Raw genomic sequence first — 18,821 nt, 5'->3', positions numbered from 1 at the left:
CATACAAATAAAGGCATTTTAATTAACTATATTAAGAGTGCCTTGGCCCTTCTTTCTTTTTGATGACCAATTCACCCCTTTTACCAAAAAGCACCTTCTGTCTACCAAAATGTACTATTGTGTACCTTAGTTCCGCTTCCCTTCCTCCTCTTTCTACGTGATATGATCCTTGACTAGTTTCTCAAAGCACTTCATGATGACGGAAGTGAGTGCTATGGGGCGATAGTCGTTTAGCTCAGTTACCTTAGCTGTCTTGGGAACAGAAACAATGGTGGCCCTCTTGAAGCATGTGGGAACAGCAAACTGGGATAGGGATTGATTGAATATGTCCGTAAACACACCAGCCAGCTGGTCTGCGCATGCTCTGAGGACGCGGCTAGGGATGCCGTCTGGACCGGCAGCCTTGCGAGGGTTACAATGTTTAAATATTTTACTCACGTTGGCCACGGTGAAGGAACACCCGCAGGTTTTGGTAGTGGGCCATGTCAGTGGCATTGTAATGTCCTCTAAGTGAGCAAAGAAGTTGTTTAATTTGTCTGGGAGCAAGACGTCCATGTCAGCGACGGGGCTGGTTTTCTTTTTGTAATCCGTGATTGACTGTAGACCCTGCCACATACGTCTCGTGTCTGAGCTGTTGAATTGCGACACTACTTTGTCTCTATACTGATGCTTAGCTTGTTTGATTGCGGAGGGAATAGCTGCACTGTTTCTATTTGATCATGTTTCTGGTCACCTTGCCATGATTAAAAGCAGTGGTTTGCGCTTTCAGTTTTGCGCGAATACTGCCATCAATCCACGGTTTCTGTTTGGGTAAGGTTTAATAGTCACCGTGGGTACAACATCACCGATGCACTTGCTAATAAACTCGCTCACCGAATCAGCGTATACATCTATGTTGTTGTCTGAGGCTATCCGGAACATACCCCAGTCCACGTGATCGAAGCGATCTTGAATCGTGGAATCCGATTCATCGGACCAGCGTTGAACAGACCTGAGCACGGGCGTTTCCTGTTTAAGTTTCTGTCTATAGACTGGGAGCAACAAAATTGAGTCGTGGTCAGATTTTGTAATCCGTGATTAACTGTAGGAGGGCGAGGGAGGGCTTTGTATACATTGCGGAAGTTAGAGGAACAATGATCCAGAATTCTGCCAGCCCGGGTTGCGCATTCGATATGCTGATCAAATTTAGGGAGCCTTGTTTTCAGATTAGCTTTGTTAAAATCCCCAGCCACAATAAATGCAGCCTCAGGATATATGGTTTCCAGTTTATATAGAGTCCAATGAAGTTATTTCAGGGCGGTCGAGGTGTCTGCTTGGGGGGATATACACAGCTGTGATTATAATCAAAGAGAAATCTCTTGGTCGATAATGCTGTCAGCATTTGAATGTAAGGAATTCTAGGTCAGGTGAACAAAAGGGCTTGAGTTCCTGTATGTTGTTATGATCACACCACGACTCATTTAATCATAAGGCATACACCCCCGCCCTTCTTATTACCAAAAAGATGTTTGTTTCTGTCAGCGCGATGCGTGAAGAAACCGGGTGGCTGTAAAAACTCTGATAACATATCCCGAGTGAGCCATGTTTTCATGAAACAGAGAATGTTACAATGTTACAGTCTCTCTGGAAGGCAACCCTTGCTCGAATTTTGTCTACCTTGTTGTCAAGAGACTGGACATTGGCAAGTAATATACTTGGGAGCGGTGAGCGATGTGTCCGTCTACGACGCCTGACCAGAAGACCACTCTGTCTGCCCCTTCTGCGGCGCTGCTGTTTTGGGTCGCCTACTGGGATCCGATCCATTGTCCTGGGTGGTGGTCCAAACAGAGGATCCACTTCAGGAAAGTCGTATTCCTGGTCGTAATGTTGGTAAGTTGACGTTGCTCTTATATCCAATAGTTCTTCCCGGTTGTATGTAATAAGACTTAAGATTTTCTGGGGTAACAATGTAAGAAATAATACATTAAAAAACACAATACTGCATAGTTTCCTAAGAATGCGAAGCGAGGCGATCATCTCTGTCTGCGATATCATGCTCCATTGAGCTCCAATTACTGGAAAATCTGGTAAATTTACCTGCATTTTGCAACCCTACCTGCAAGTCAAATTATGCTGGCTTGCAAAATGATGTGCAATTCCTATTGGAATCCAGCCAGAGATATCCAACAGTTTACATTTTTATTCACCCTCAACCTGCATTCATAATGACTGCCAGGGTTAGGAACATTGTGAGGAGACTACCTAAGTCATCTAAACTGGAACAACCATTTCAGTAACGTGTAAATAAATCTAACTAAATGATTGGATTAGTTTAGAAAAATGTATGTTATTTATCTTTGTGTAGCGTAAGATTATTCCCCAAAATCTACCTGCAGTAGAACATTTTGTTGATGTGAATACTTATTTAGTTTTGAGTCAGTACCACATAAACATATTAAGTAATAATGACTTTTCATTGACTTAATATAAGTATTTGATTTAAAAATGCCCTGGGGTTTACAATGCATGTGTCCTTTCGCTCTCCCCATTTAATACTGAGCGAGAAGAAGTCACATGGACAGGAGCCTTGAGTGCTCCACATACCACATAGTTGGCAGGAAGCCAGTCCTTTAAGGGAAACTATGAAATCAAGCACCAACATGGTGCCTTAACTTATGGCAGGTCAGGTGGGACTTTACAGTGGATATTTTGTTGCCACATTATAATGTCGTCACCCAGCTCAATGTAACAATGATGGGTTTAGGCTACTATGTGATACTCAAATTTTCTCTATACCCATCATGAGGTTGCTACAACAGTTTGGGGGAAAATTTGAGTAATCCAGTCACTGACACATTCAATACCAACTTGTACACTCTTGCCTGCATCTAGCTGATCTAGGGTGTAATATTTTTTGTTCCATTTGCTTCCGCTTAAGAAATGTTTTTCAACAGAATCGTCAGAATGAATACACCCTGATCACCGCTAACACAGTTCACTTTCATAGCAGGCACATACAAACAGTATGATTATTTGCTCATTGTATAATTCCTTCTCACATCTGAGTGCTCTCCTCTCACATTTTCCATTCACATGTGGACTTCAATGCACAATACAACAGGTGTCTGTGACCAGGCAAAAAACATTTTCAATCAAACCTTCATACCATAACTGCTAACCACTACACACAGCCTACATTGTTGTCACCTAACATCATAGTCAACATAGCTAGCTACTGGATCTAACACATTAATAAACATGCTGCAATCATGCAGTACAGTGTACAGCAAGCAGTTTAGGAGTTACACCGGCGGGCCCCGGTAGCAATACATGTATAAAACCAAAAGCTTACCTTGACTTGGAAGAGTTCCAGTGTTGGATAGCCATAGCCAGCCAGCTAACATAGCAACCCTCTCTGTTTGAGCCGGGGGTTTGAGTAGGCTAAACTAGCTAGCTGCCTTCACTAGCTATGTAAGTGAAAATAAAAACAAAAATACTATTTCGATCTCTCTTGCTTCTCCTTAGTTTTTGAAGAAATAAATAATTTTAAAACTGTTCAACTATTGTATTTCTCTCTGTTTGAGTCAACTACTCACCGAAGTTTATTCAGTCCAGTGCTAGCCATCTGTAGCTTATGCTTTCAGTACTAGATTAATTCTCTGATCCTTTGATTGGGTCGACAACATGTCAGTTCATACTGCAAGAGCTCTAATAGGTTGGAGAACGTCCTCATAATTACTGTGTACGTCTATGGAACGGGATGAGAACCATGAGCGTCCTATGTTTTGTATTGAAGTCAATGTACCCAGAGGAGGACGGAAACTAGCTGCCCTTTGGCGACACCATGGTGCTACCCCAGAGAGTGCTGTTGAGGCTACTGTAGACCTTCATTGCGAAACAGTGTGCTTTAATCAATTATTTGTTGACGCAAATATATTTAGAATAGTTTAATCTGAACAGGATAACTTTTTAATTGTTTCACTATTTTTATTTGTATAACATTCACTGAGGAGGATGGCCCTCCCCTTCCTCCTCTGAGGAGCCTCCACTGTTGGACAGACGGACTAAAAAGCATCTTGGAGGTCATTGGTCAGAGACTCCGATGTGAGGTCAGTTGTTGCAGTTTTGCATTAATTGGTTGTTGTTAGGAATGTGGGAGAGTAATCTGATCTTTGATCTACATAGATGAGACACTTGTATCCATACGTGGGTAAAGGTATGGTGTGCCAAATGCCCAAGTGCAAACCTTTCCTATTTCTGAGTACAGTCACATTGCAATTTCTAAACTCAATCACTCAATCTCTCTGTTTCACACACACACACGCACGTACTCGCCTCATAAAAGCCCATTCTATAAAGACCTTTATGAGAGCAGAGGAAATGCTGAGTCACAGGTAGGACACGTGACGTTTGTGTTGTGATCACATGCTGCTGGTGTTGGCAGCGATCCAATGTACACACGCACAAGCAGAAATGCACACACACATACCCTGAGCCACTATTCCTCTTATATCTGTACTCTGTTCAGTCACAGCCAGCCAAGTCCAGATGATCCCCGTCACTAGTGTGTTCCACTAAAGGAACAGCTTATACTACTACTACACTTTAGAACTACACTGGCTTTCAGAGTTATCTTTTTGGCCACCCGTGAAAGTAAATGTAATTCTCGTTAATCTGTTCTGTTATATTGTTAAAGCTCATGAACCATTAAAATAATATATCACACATGGAATTTCCTATGGCTGGATATGGACTCACTCAATATCCTGAGATATGCGACATCCATGTTGATGAATACTGACTGTATACATCGCATATCTGTGTTTTCTCAGCACATTCAAGATAATAAGCTATATCGATTCCAGATATGCTTCTCTTGGCTGAGGTCAAAATCCGGAACGTGTTAAGCTTTTTGATATGCTGAAAATAAGAACTTTTCAGCACATGCTCAATAATTAATATGAAATCCATATTTTTCTTTCATGCACAAATCGTTTTTGGATTCCCTCCGGGTATCATACATGGTATGGCCAGATATTGACTCCTGAGATAGGCCTTTATGGACATCTTATTTTCTCTATATGATGACAAATACTGAAAGTAGGCCTATATTCTCTCAGCATATACAATGCATAAGCTCTTAACTGTCTATATCAGGATCTTGATATGCTTTTTGATATGCTAAATGAGGACAATTTCTGATGCTTATTTGAATTTTAAGGACATGTTGAATAATTTGACAAATACTAAATCCAGAATTTTTTCAGACTCCAGCTGAACGTTTTGTATGTCATCTACATAAAGGCAAACTAAAAACACCATAACTGGTAGCCTAGCAACAAGAATCACATATTTTCTGCTGTGGAGATCCAACTGTCATTTTTGAATTAGGGCGCCACAAATGAGTTTGTGAAAGGTGTGCGGTCGAACTGACAACTGGAGAAATGAAGAAATGAGAAGCAGTTCAGAATATACCTCAAAGGGCCTCCCGAGTGGTGCAGCGGTCTAAGGCACTGGTTTGTCAGGCTGGGATTTCCTTGTCCCACTGCGGGCTGGGCGCATGCAAGCTGACTTTGGTCGCCAGCTGGACGGTGTTTCCTCTGACATGTTGGTGTGGCTGGCTTCCAGGTTAAGCAAGCAGTGCAGCTTGGCTGGGTTGTGTTTTGGAGGACGCATGGCTCTCGACCTTCGCCTCAAGTATGTAGGGGAGTTGCAGTGATGGGACAAGACCGTAACTACCAATTGGATATCACGAAAAAGGGGATAAATAAAAACAATGTACCTCAAAGAAGTTAACGCTAAAGTGGGTAGCTAGTTTGAGATTTTATCTTGGTAACTAGAATCAAAAATGCTCACTAATTTGACCCTCTGGAGACCCTTGCGGTTGCAGACGGTGCAATTGCCGTACCAGGTGAATATGGTGTATTTGCAGTCTGCAATTCGATGCTTTCTTGATGTGGGTGTTGCCTGATATCAGAAAACGCCCATTGATACCTGCCATTGGTCAGTTCCGGTGTTATGAGACTGGTGGTTTCTCGACACAGATGATTTGTTTCCATAGCAGGTTAGGATAATTAAAGTGATTTGTTAAATGATCTAGTGTGGCAGATTAGGAGACTGAGGTTAAGATTAGCTACAATGCTACAATATTGTCAACAACTGTTGTCCCCGACACGAAAAAAAATTGGTCACGGATCAATGGCGTGCATCAATGGGTGTAACTTGATATCAAGAAATTCCAAGAAAACACCCCTAATTGCGGTCTGCAATTACACCCTTCTCTACTAGCCGGTGATACAGACCGACAGGATGTGCTCAATGGTGCATCTGTAGAGGTTTGTGAGGGTCTTAGGGGCCAAGCCGAATTTCTTCAGTCTCGTGAGGTTGAAGAGGCGCTGTTGCAGTGTGGATGGACCATTTCAGGTTATCTGTGATGTGCATTCCTAGGACCACTCCACCAGGGCCCTCACCTCATCCCTGTAGGCTGTCTCGTCACTGTTGGTTATCAAGCCAAGCACTGATGTGTCATCTGCAAACTTGATGATTGAGCTGGAGAGGTGCGTGGTCATGCAGCCATTGGTGAACAGGGAGTATAGGAGGGGGCTGAGCACACACCCTTGTGTTGAGGATCAGCGTAGCAGAGGTGTTGTTGCCTACCTTTACCACCTGGGGTCAGCCCGTCAGGAAGTCCAGGACCCAGTTGCACAGGGCGGGGTTCAGACCCAGGGCCTCAAGCTTAGTGATGAGCTTAGAGGGCACTATAGTGTTGAAGGCTACGTTGTAGTCGATGAACAGCATTCTTAGATAGGTATTCCTCTTGTACAGATGGGACAGGGCAGAATGGTCTTACAGTGGAGGGAGTGTATGCACGTGCCCTCTTCAAGCGTGACCAGTGTTTTCCACTCCAGTAAGTTGTTAGCATTGGGGGCTCGGAGTGTGTGTGCGTGTGTGTGTGAGGATATTGTGTAAGCTGCTGACGCACTCAGTAGTCATGAGGCCCAGCAGCAGAAATGGGATGAGTGAGAGAGGGATGACAGGAGGAAGGGGGACAGGTGGAAGAGGGGGGAAAGAGGGGTGGAGCGGAGGGAAGAGGGGAAAAAGAAGAGAGAAGGATAGGGTAGGGAAGAGGATAGAATGGGGGACAGTTGGACATGGGGGCAAGGGGGAGAAGAAGGAAAAGATAGGAGAGGGGGCAGGTGGAAGGGGGGAAAGAGGCAGAAGAGGGAGAAGGGGAAAAACTAGGATTGGGTCTGAAGTTGCGGTGGTAACACTACCGTAAACGTGAGAGGGAGGAGAGCGAGCCTTTGATGTCTACCACAGCAGGATTGCATGGTTATGTAATGTCGAAAGAGAGAGAGGGAGGGAGGGAGAAAGGGAAGGATGCACAGGGGGTAGGACAGACCGACAAATAGACTGACAGGGTAACCATGGGAATGAGGGAGCGAAAGAGCCAGAAGTTAGAAAAAAAGAGAGAGAGAGCGAGAGAGTGTAGAAAGGGAGAAGAAAAGAAAGAAAGAGGAAGAGGGTGCAGACAGAGCGATGATTTGTGATATGCAGTGGTGTAAAGTACTTAAGTAACAATACTTTAAAGTACTACTTAAGTAGTTTTTTGGGGTATCTGTACCTTACTTTACTATTTATATTTTTGACAACTTTAACTTTTTCTTCACTACTTTCCTTAAGAAAATATTGTACTTTTTACTCCATACATTCTCCTTGATATCCAAAAGTGCTGATTACATTTTGAAAACAGGACATCGCTACTTCATGCTTCATTTGTAAATTAAGTCTGAATGTTGGAGTGTGCTCCTGGCTTTACCCCCCCCAAAAAATTTAAATGGTGCCATCCGGTTTGGTTAATATAAGGAATTTGAAATGATTTATACTTTACTTTTACTTTTGATACTTAAAGATGTTTTAGCAATTACATTTACTTTTGATACTTAAGTATATTTTAAACCAAATACTTTAAAACTTTTACTCAAGTAGAATTTTACTGGATGACTTTTACTTTTACTTGAGTCATTTTCTATTAAAACTTCTTATGGCTGCAGGGGCAGTATTGAGTAGCTTGGATGAAAAGGTGCCCAGAAATGCCCAGAGTAAACTGCCTGCTCCTCAGTCCCAGTTGCTAAGATATGCATATTATTATTAGTATTGGATAGAAAACACTCTGAAGTTTCTAAAACTGTTTGAATGATGTCTGTGAGTATAACAGAACTCATATGGCAGGCAAAAATCTGAGAAAAAAATCCAACCAGGAAGTGGGAAATCTGAGGTTTGGAGGTTTTCAACTCATTGCCTATCATATACACAGGGGGATATGGGTCATTTTGCACTTCCTACGGCTTCCACTAGATGTCAACAGTCTTTAGAACCTTGTCTGATGCTTCTACTGTGAAGTGGGGCCGAAGGAGAGGGGAATAAGTAAGGTCTGCCATGAGCTGACCATGCTCTGACCATGCGCGTTCATGTGAGAGCGAGCTCTGTTCTATCGCATTTCTGAAGACAAAGGAATTCTCCGGTTGGAACATTATTGAAGATTTATGTTAAAAACATCCTAAAGATTGATTCAATACATCGTTTGACGTGTTTCTACTGACTGTTACGGTACTTTTTGACATTGTCTACTTTTAGTGAACGCGCTTCGTGACTTTGGATTTGTTTACCAAACTCGCTAACAAAAGTAGCTATCTGGACATAAATGATGGACATTACCGAACAAAACAATCATTTCTTATGGAAGTGGGAGTCCTGGGAGTGCATTGTGATGAAGATCAGCAAAGGTAAGTGAAGATTTATAATGCTATTTATGACTTTTGTTGACTCCACAATATAGCGGGTAACTGTATGGCTTGCTTTTGTGGCTGAACGCTGTTCTCAGATTATTGAATATTGTGCTTTTGCCGTAAAGCTATTTTGAAATCTGACACAGCGGTTGCATTAAGGACAAGTTTATCTTTAATTCTATGTAAAACATGTATCTTTCATCAAAGTTTATGATGAGTATTTATGTTATTTGATGTGGCTCTCTGCAATTTCTCTGGATATTCTGGAGGCAATTCTGAACATGGCGCCAATGTAAACTGAGGTTTTTGGATATAAAAATGAACTTTATCGAACAAAACATATATGTATTGTGTAACATGAAGTCCTATCAGTGTCATCTGATGAAGATCATCAAAGGTTAGTGATTCATTTTATCTCTATTTCTGCTTTTTGTGACTCCTGTCTTTGGCTGGAAAAATGGCTGTGTATTTGGCGGTGACCTAACATAATCGTTTGTGGTGCTTTCGCTGTAAAGCCTTTTGAAATCGGACACTGTGGCGGGATTAACAAGAAGTGTATCTTTAAAATGGTGTGAAATACTTGTATGCTTGAGGAATTTTAATTATGAGATTCCTGTTGTTTGAATTTGGCACCCTGCACTTTCACTGGCTGTTGTCATCTCAATCCCGTTAACGGGATTGCAGCCCTAAGAAGTTTTTTAAGTTTTTTAAGGTATCTTTACTTTTACTCAAGTATGACAGTTGGGTACTTTTTCCATCACTGCTGATATGTTACAGAGGCTGAGTCTCGCTGAGTCTCGCTCACTCACTCACACACTCACACACACACAGGGGGAGGACAAGGTCGGATAGGTGAGGGTAGTCACCACAGACTAATCTCATTCCCAGACACTTCCGTCTGGTCTATGGTCACTCCCACTAAGGCCAACTTTGAGTTTTGATATTCCAGGCTTATATGTGCTGTGCGCAATAGCCTGGGGACAAGGTTACTCACTCACTGACCTGCTGCTCACTGGCTGATAGCCGTCTCGAAACGCTCCAAATGCTCCAAATGTAAGCACCTATAAACTTAATCTGCTTAAAGTCTATATTTTGCGTTAATAGGTAATGGGTTTTGATATATTGTGATTGTTTTTCGTACCTTTTGATGTATTGTTGCAGTTTTTTTTGTGTGTGTGTGTGTTCTACCTTATGCACATTGAGCGCCAGAAAGGCACTGTACAAATTCATTATTATTATTATTATTAGAATGATTATTATTTAACTTATTTTCACTAAGGCCAAGAACAGATATACCTGCAAACAGGTGGTAGAGGAGAAGAGAGAGAGAGGAGGAAGAAGAGGATGTAGAATCAGGAGAGAAGAAAGGGAGGAAGAAGAAAAGGGAGAACGAGAGTAGAGAACTGATTGCTCTGGTTGAGAGCGTAGTGGCTGTAGAGGATGAAAAGTAGGGAGAAGATGGAGAGGGGAAGGAGAGAAAGAACACAGCGGAGAGGAGTATAGGAGGGGGAGAGGAGGGAGAGAAGGAGAGGAGGGGGAGAGAGGAGAGCTGTCAAGGACAGAGTGTTCTAGTAGAAATCACAGAACAGAGGAAGGAGGCGAGGGGTTGGGGAGAATGCTGCTGCAGGCAGGCTCATCACACTAAGAGACAGCACAACACAGAACACACACACAGGCTTATACACACACACAGACACACACACATGCACAAGGCAAGCAAGCACACACACACATGAATGTACACAATTCACACAAGCACACAGTGTTCAAATGAGCACACACAAAGGAGGAGAATGGTACAAAAGGTTCTCTGTGATTTCCCTCTGTGATAGCTGCTATTAAGACTTTACAGACCAAACCACTGCAGGTGAGATAGAGAGAGGAGGTCAGGGTGACACCTTATCATTGACAGCAGTACTTAGCCATCTAAACCAGTGTTACCCAACGCCAGTCCTCGAGTACCCCAACAGTAAAACATTTTGGTTGTAGCCCCAGCCAAACACACCTGATTAACTTGTCAACTAATCATCAACACCTCAATGAGTTGAATCTGATGAGATTATCTGGGGCTACAACAAATGTGCGTTGTTGGGAGTACTCTAAACCATCATATGGGTCAGACTAACAAATTAAGGGTGTGTCTGAAATGGCAACCATTTCCTAGGTAGTGTACTACTTTTGACTGGGCCCATACGGCTCTGGTCAGATGGGCTCTGTGTTCAAAAGTTCACTATATAGGTAATAGTATGCCATTTGAGATGCAATCCACACAGACTAACAGACTTAACGTAAAATAATGTCCATCTGTTCGGTTGGCTTATATCGCTGTAGTCAAATCTCCTATTTCATTTACAAAAGCCCTGACTAACTGAAAGCTCAGCACATCATTGGATTGGAGCGGCACACTGACAAGTGTTATTCAATTTCCAACTGGCTTACTAACCTCTTTCCTGGCTCCCTCCCTCTCTCCCTCGCTCCCTCTCTCCCTCACGCTTTCTGCTACATACCCTGCTACATTTCATTCCCTCCTTCTCTTCTGTCTCTGCTGGAATGCTATCTATTACAGGGTAATGCTAAACCCTTTACATAACCAACTTGACCTAATAACATCTCCGCTGTAAAACTGTCCCCCTCGGGAGCCTGCATGGCAGTTCTCTGACCACTGTGTTTTGAATAGAAGAGACAGACTGAGAGCATTTCCCAAATGGCAGTCCTATGGGTCCTTGTCAAAAGTAGAGTACTACATAGGAAATAGGCTACCATTTGAGACTCAATCTGAGACTTTGCGTGGGCCTGATAAAGAACCAGAATCGGGGATGTGAAATGGGGGAGATGGAAACGGTAAATCGTCTCCTCTGACAAAGGCATATATTTAGAGGTGACCGACTAGTATTTGATGTGTACTTGGAACTCACTTGGTGAAAGCTACAGGACAGAATGCCATTGAATGCACTAATGTCTTTGTCACTAGCAAACACAGTAATGGGTGGTACTGATAACTCAAACATTTACTTGAAAGGCACCCTGGGAAATATGCAAATATGTATTTACACCCTACAGCAGTGGTACTCATTGCTCGGGCTCACAGGCTCGCAGTGATTTTCCTATTTTCCATTCATAATACAGAACAATGATACAATTTCAATTTCAATTCAATATATTGAATATATCTACTGTTCCCTGGACGGCAGATAGATGGCAGTATAGCGCAGCTGTTGAACAGATAGGCCGAAAAAGAATGTTTGTCGAAATAGAATGCAACTGCTCAGCTACAGTGACCGACACATATCAGTTTGCTACTAGCTAATTTTGCTGTCTGGTCGACATGGATCGATTTAATGTAAAAAAAGAAACGTAAATCTATTGACAATGAAAATGAGGGGGAAGAGCTGGAGAACAACGTGACAGCTATGAGCGAACAACCACCGGAGAAGCAGAAAAATCAGGAAGATGGTGGCGGGGAAATGCAGCTAGCTAACGTAGCTAATGTGGCTAACATGGCTCCAGTGGCTAAGAGAAGGACGATTCAAGAAGAACACAGAAAATTCCAATAGAAATGGACAGACAAGTAGTTTTTTGTACTGCATGATGGGACTAGCTCACTTTGTCTTATTTGCCAGAAGGCAGTCAATTGTTTTAAACGAGCAAATTTAGAGCGACATTTCCAGTCACACCATGCCCACTTTGACAAAACATATCCGCCTCAAAGCAACCTCAGAAACAACAAAATAGCGCAACTCAAAGGACAGCTCAAAGGACAACAACAAATGATGGACAGATCTAGCATTGTTGCAGAGAAAACGACAGAGGCAACATATGAGATTGCTTGGATACTCGCGAGAAACAATAAGGCCTTCCCAGATGCGGAGATGGTCAAGTAATGTTTTTTGGCCTCATGCCGAAATATTGTATGCTGATTTCACAAACAAGGAAGCTATTTTAAAGCAAATGAAGAGACAGCAACTCTTAGACTCGACCATAACAAGACGCATAGAAGACATCGGCGAGGACATTGGTAAGCCACTTATTACTGATATATCCGTAGCGCCATGTTTTAGTATTGAGCTTGACGAAAGCCCTGATGTAAGTGACATTGCCCAATTATGTGTTTGGGTCAGCTTCCCTTAAAACATGTCGTTCAGAGAGGAAATTTTATGTTAACTGCCCCTTTAGGGACAAACACGAGGAAAGAATATTCTGAAAGTCCTTGTTACATTTTTTTTGCTGATAATAATATTTACTAGTCAAATCTGGCATCTGTGTGCACTGATGGCGCCCCAAACATGCGAGAGGATATTCCCGAATTTGTGACGTTTCATTGTATCATTCATCAGGAAGCACTTGTGGCTAAACTCAAAGACTGTGACTTTGAGAATGTGATGCAGCAAGTTGTGCGGGTGGTGAACATTATGGCTGTCTCGTGGCAGAGTTCTGGAAAGATTTCTCTCTCTCCTCCCTCAAATCTGTGAATTTATTGCAAGCAAGGGGAGAGGAGCCAGAGCTGGATGATCCACAGTGGATATTAAAGCTGGCTTTTTTTAACTGAACCCCTGCCACCTGAACACAGTGAATCTTCAGCTCCATGGGAAAGCTAAAACTCTGGGCAAAATGCTGCATGTGGTCACAGAATTTCAAAATATAATCACCACACTGTTCATACCTGACAGACAGTTTGTTAATTTCCCAAAACTCAGAGCGGTCACCACATCCAACCCAGACATACTGCAATATTTTAGCTATGAGCATTTGTGCGTGTGTTGGAAGAGTTGAAGTTGGAGTTGGAGTTTGAGTCAAGATTCAAGGATATTATGGAGTACAAGGAGTTTTTAAACTTCATTGATAACCCCTTTCATGTGCCAGTGTCATCTCTGACCCCAGTCATCACCGCCCTCTGTCCTGACCATGCTGGAATAGAGAGTGAGATAGTGGAGCTGCAGGCAAATGACACATTGCAAGGTGAACTAAGATCAGGTGTTACCCATTTCTGGAGCCTTGTGTCAGACACAGAGTATCCATTTCTGAAGCAGTGTGTGAAAAAGGTGACCATTTTTTTGTCAGCACTTTTTCATGTGAAGCTACATTTTCAACAATGAACATTGTGAAACAAAAACAGAGAAACAGACTGACCAATGGATTGCATCACAAGGATAGCAACAACAGACTACACATTAAGAATCAATTCAGTCAAGGAGCAGAAGGGACATTTTCGCTCATCCAACTACTGAGGTAACGCTTAATATGGGTCTTATACATGTGATATAGCCTATTTGATGTGTGTATGTATATATTTGTCTCTCAATTGATAATTGATAAAATTGGAAGAAAATGTACAACAATGATTGTCTCTCTGAATGATTGTCTCAACCCAAAGTGGCCCCCTTACAAAGAATTGTGAGTAACACTGCCCTACAATGTTAAAACAACACCCCAAAACCTTTTTAGAGGTACATTTCTGCAACTTAAAAAGAACACGACTTTGTCACTGTGGTGGCACCTTAAAAAGGCACATTTTTACTTTTTCCAAAGGTGTGCTTTTGTACATTGTAAGGTACTATCTTGACCCCTAAGGTACACTATTGTCTCTTTTTAAGTTAAAAACTGCAAGAGTACAATTATGTACCTATAACTAAAGACAAAAGGGAATACCTTACAAGGTACTATTACAGTGAAAAGCATTTATACCCCTTTAAGAACAAATCAAAACCTTTTTTTCTGAGGGTAGATGGGGAGTGGGGATAGTGTGTGCGCGTGAGTGAGTGTGTGTATAACTGTGCATGTATGTATGTATGTATGTATGTATGTATGTATGTATGTATGTATGTATGTATGTATGTATGTATGTATGTATGTATGTATGTGTCACCATGCTCCAAAGCAAAGCCAAACACTAGATTTACTATTTACTAGCTGCTAACTGTGTTTGTGAGCGTGTGTATACATCAAGTTGGTGTTCAAGTTTCAAAGTTTACAGGATATACAGTATAAGGTGTAAATCAGTACAGTGAAATTCTTTCTTGAGAGCTCTTTCCCAACAATGCAGTGATAACAGAAAATAGAATAAAATAAAAAACACACAGTTGAAGAAACACAGGAATGCAAGTATATACAACTCAAGTTGGTGTTCAACTCATACACTTCGCACGCACGCACGCGTATTATATTTCAAAGGTACATGTGGTGAACCAAAACATAAAAACACACAGAAGAATGAGGGACAACAATATGCATGAGTAGTAGTAACTGAATGAGAAGTAGTCCAATAATCATCTTTTTCAAATACTTGTCCTTCAAACCTGATCTTATTCTTCTCTCTTCGCATCAATGACTGCCTGTCCACTCCAAACGTCTTGGGGACAGTAAAGAAGCTTTTAATTGTTCTTCATTGCTTTTAATCTTGGTAAAGGCACCATGGATAGATTGAGTATTTTAATCAACTTAAATAAAAAAATATATGCATATGCTCAGGTTCATTGAATATTAAGGATATCACCACACAATCGCCATATGTTTCAATGCAAAATATGAGCATATGTCGGACGGAGTAACATGATGCCGACAGACATGGCAGCTCTGCTTCTAGCTCCTAAGCAACTTTGCAGTATTTCGTTTTTATGTGTGTTATTCCTTACATTATTGGCCCAGAACGTTTTTTTTTTCTGTTAATACATACAGCCGGAAAGAACTTCAGGATATCAGAGCGATGGGAACTCACCAGCATTACGACCAGAAATACGACTTTCCCGAATTGGATCCTTTGTTCATCCCAGAGGCTGCTCCAAGATGCCACCAGCGGTAAAGAAATATTCGGAGTAAACTTCTAGTCTGACTCAGGAGGCGTGCACACCATCCACCACTTCCAAGTATATTACTCGCTAATGTTCAGTCTTTGGACAATGAAGTAGACAAGCTCAGGGCGAGGAGCTCCTTCCAGAGAGACATCAGGGACTGTAACATACTCTTTCAAGGAATCATGGCTGTCTTGCGATATACGGTCCCCGTCCATACAGCCAGCTGGGTTCTCAGTTCATCGTGCAGACAGGAATAAAAAACTCTCCAGGAAGAAGAAAAGTGGTGGTGTATGTTTCATGATTAACTACTCATGGTGTGATTGTGATAACATACAGAAAGTCAAGTCCTTTTGTTCACCCGACCGAGAATACCTCACAATCAAATGCCGACCGTATTACTTCCCAAGAAAATTCCCTTCGATTATAGTCACAGCTGTGTATTTTCCCCCTCAAGCCGATACCACGACGGCCCTCAAGGAACTACAGTGGAACTACACTTTATGCAAACTGGAAATCACATATCCTGAGGCTGCATTTATTGTAGCTGGGGATTTTAACAAAGCAAATTTGAGGAAAACGCTACTGAAGTTCAATCAACACATTGACTGTAGTACTTGCTCTGGAAAAACACTAGACCACTGCTCCTCCCCCTTTCGAGATGCCTACAAGGCCCTCCCCCGTCATCCCTTCAGCAAATTAGATCACGACTCCATATTGTTCCTCTTTTCCTATAGGCAGAAACTCAAACAGGAAGTACCCATGCTAAGGTCTATTCAACGCTGGTCTGACCAATCGGAATCCATGCTTCAAGATTGTTTTGATTATGTGAACTGGGATATGTTCCGTGTAGCCTCTGACAATAACATTGACATATATACTGACATGGTGACTGAGTTCATCAGGAAGTGTATAGGGGATGTTGTTCCCACGGTGACTATTAAAACCTACCCAAACCAGAAACTGTGGATAGATGGCAGCATTCGTGCAAAACTGAAAACGCGAACCACCTCTTTTAACCATGGCAAGGTGACTGGTAATATGGTTGAATACAAACAATGTAGTTATTCCCTCTGTAAGGAAATCAAACAGGCAAAACGTCAGTACAGAGACAAAGTGGAGTAGCAATTCAAGGGTCTACAGACAATCATGGATTACAAAGGGAAAACCAGCCACATCGCGGACACCGACATCTTGCTCCCGGACAAGCTAAACACCTTCTTCGCCCGCTTTGAGGATAACACACTGTGTAACTTAATTAAATGACTACCGCCCCATAGCACTCACTTCTGTCATCATGAAGTGCTTTGAGAGGCTAGTTAAGAATCCAATAAATACATTTACTCTATTTTTTTTTTTCAAATTATCTTTCTCCAAAACATTTGTATATTAATATGGAATATCGGAATCTTCATATTTTTTTTCTCTGATATTTTGGCGACCTCACTCCAAGTCCCGAATTTGAATATCAATGCTTTAAGCCCACCAGAGAAAAATGTAAAATTCACAAAAAATACAATACTTGCCTTCGGAAAGTATTCAGACCACTTGACTTTTTCCACATTTTGTTACGTTTACAGACCTGTTTTTTCCCCTCATCAATCTAGCAAAAACAGGTTTTTGGAAATGTTTGCTAATTTATAAAAATGTAAAATTAACTACCTTTTAACACATTTACATAACTACCTTTGGCAGCGATTACAGCATCGAGTCTTCTTGGGTATGACGCTACACGCTTGGCACAACTGTATTTGTGGAGTTTCTCCCATTCTTCTCTGCAGATCCTCTCAAGCGCTGTCAGGTTGAATGGGGAGTGTCGCTGCATAGCTACTTTCAGGTCTCTCCAGAGATGTTCGATCGGGTTCAAGTCCGGGCTCTGGCTGGGCCACTCAAGGACATTCAGAGACTTGTTCCGAAGCCACTCCTGCGTTGTCTGGCTGTGTGCTTAGGGTCGTTGTCCTGTTGGAAGGTGAACGTTCACCCCAGTCTGAAGGAGAATGGAAGTACCCTAGAAGAAGAGAAAACAAAGAAGTTGGTTCACAGATGATCTTCAGCTCTGTTGTGATTAGCTAACCGTCGTTTCCATAACTCCATGATTTATTAGGAGATAATCCTGTGGTTATAGCTACCACGACAGCGAAGAACACTCCCGGGAATAGAGGTCACACACACACACACACACACACACACACACACACACACACACACACACAGAGTCCTCTGTTGTTGATTGCTTGTGGATGCAAATTATTAATTGCTTATTCACTGAAGGACCATTTGATTGACAAGTGTGTGAAGTCTTCTTGACAAGCTGCCAGCTCTTGATAGTGGACTGAACCCGATGCCCCTCCTATCTCAATCCCCCCCCCCCCCCTTGTCCCCTTTCCCGCTGAGCCCCGGGGTGGTGGTGGTACATAAACCCCACTCCTATCTCATGCCCCCGCCCTATCTCTCCACCATACCCCCAAACCTCTGAGGTGCCACAACCCACTTCCCCAGCCTCCCCCTGCTCCTCAGCCTCCCATCTGACACTGTTCTGTCAATCATCCCCATTCCAACCCCAACACTCTACTTTTTAATCGTAATTAACCGATTGACATCAGCCATTGTATACCACTCCATTATGTTTACAATACAATGAATGTCCATGATTACAATCACGATCAGTACACAATACATTTTTTATCCATTCTTAACAATAAGGAATTCGGCATCAGGTTTGGTGTAGCCAAATCATTCTGTAATAAACTATGTCTGTGTGAGTGATTCAACATACCACAGCAATATGACTGGGACAAGCAAACCTAATGACCCCACCCTAGGCTATTCTACTCAACACCCTATTTCCTAACCAGGTCTTGTAAGCTATTCAACTCTATCCCTACAAGCTCTGACACAATGTTAACAATGTACTGTACACAATCCTTTTCTAATTCCTACAAACCCAGCTCACAGTGACATCCTGCTTGTGTGTTGTTACACTGTGGAGAGGAGTAATTGCATGTGTGTGTGTGTGTGTGTGTGTGTGTGTGTTTGTATGTCCAGACAAACACGTACAAGCGCACACACACGCACATCAGTGGTGGCAACCAGTATAGACAGGACAGACATATGAGAGGCTCCATTCCTCAGGAGAGGAGTAGTGAGTGTGTGTGAACGCACCCTGCTGTGCTGTAGCTGTGGGATGGAGTTGTGTTTGAGCTGTGTGTGCGCTGTGAGAGGTACTGTAGCTATGTGTCATGTGTGTCTGTCTGGGTGCTCTCTGGGA

Source organism: Salvelinus namaycush, chromosome 6 (genome assembly GCF_016432855.1).
Source record: "Salvelinus namaycush isolate Seneca chromosome 6, SaNama_1.0, whole genome shotgun sequence".
Taxonomy (NCBI): domain Eukaryota; kingdom Metazoa; phylum Chordata; class Actinopteri; order Salmoniformes; family Salmonidae; genus Salvelinus; species Salvelinus namaycush.
The sequence above is the reverse complement of the archived record's forward strand: the minus strand, read 5'-3'. Positions refer to the sequence as shown.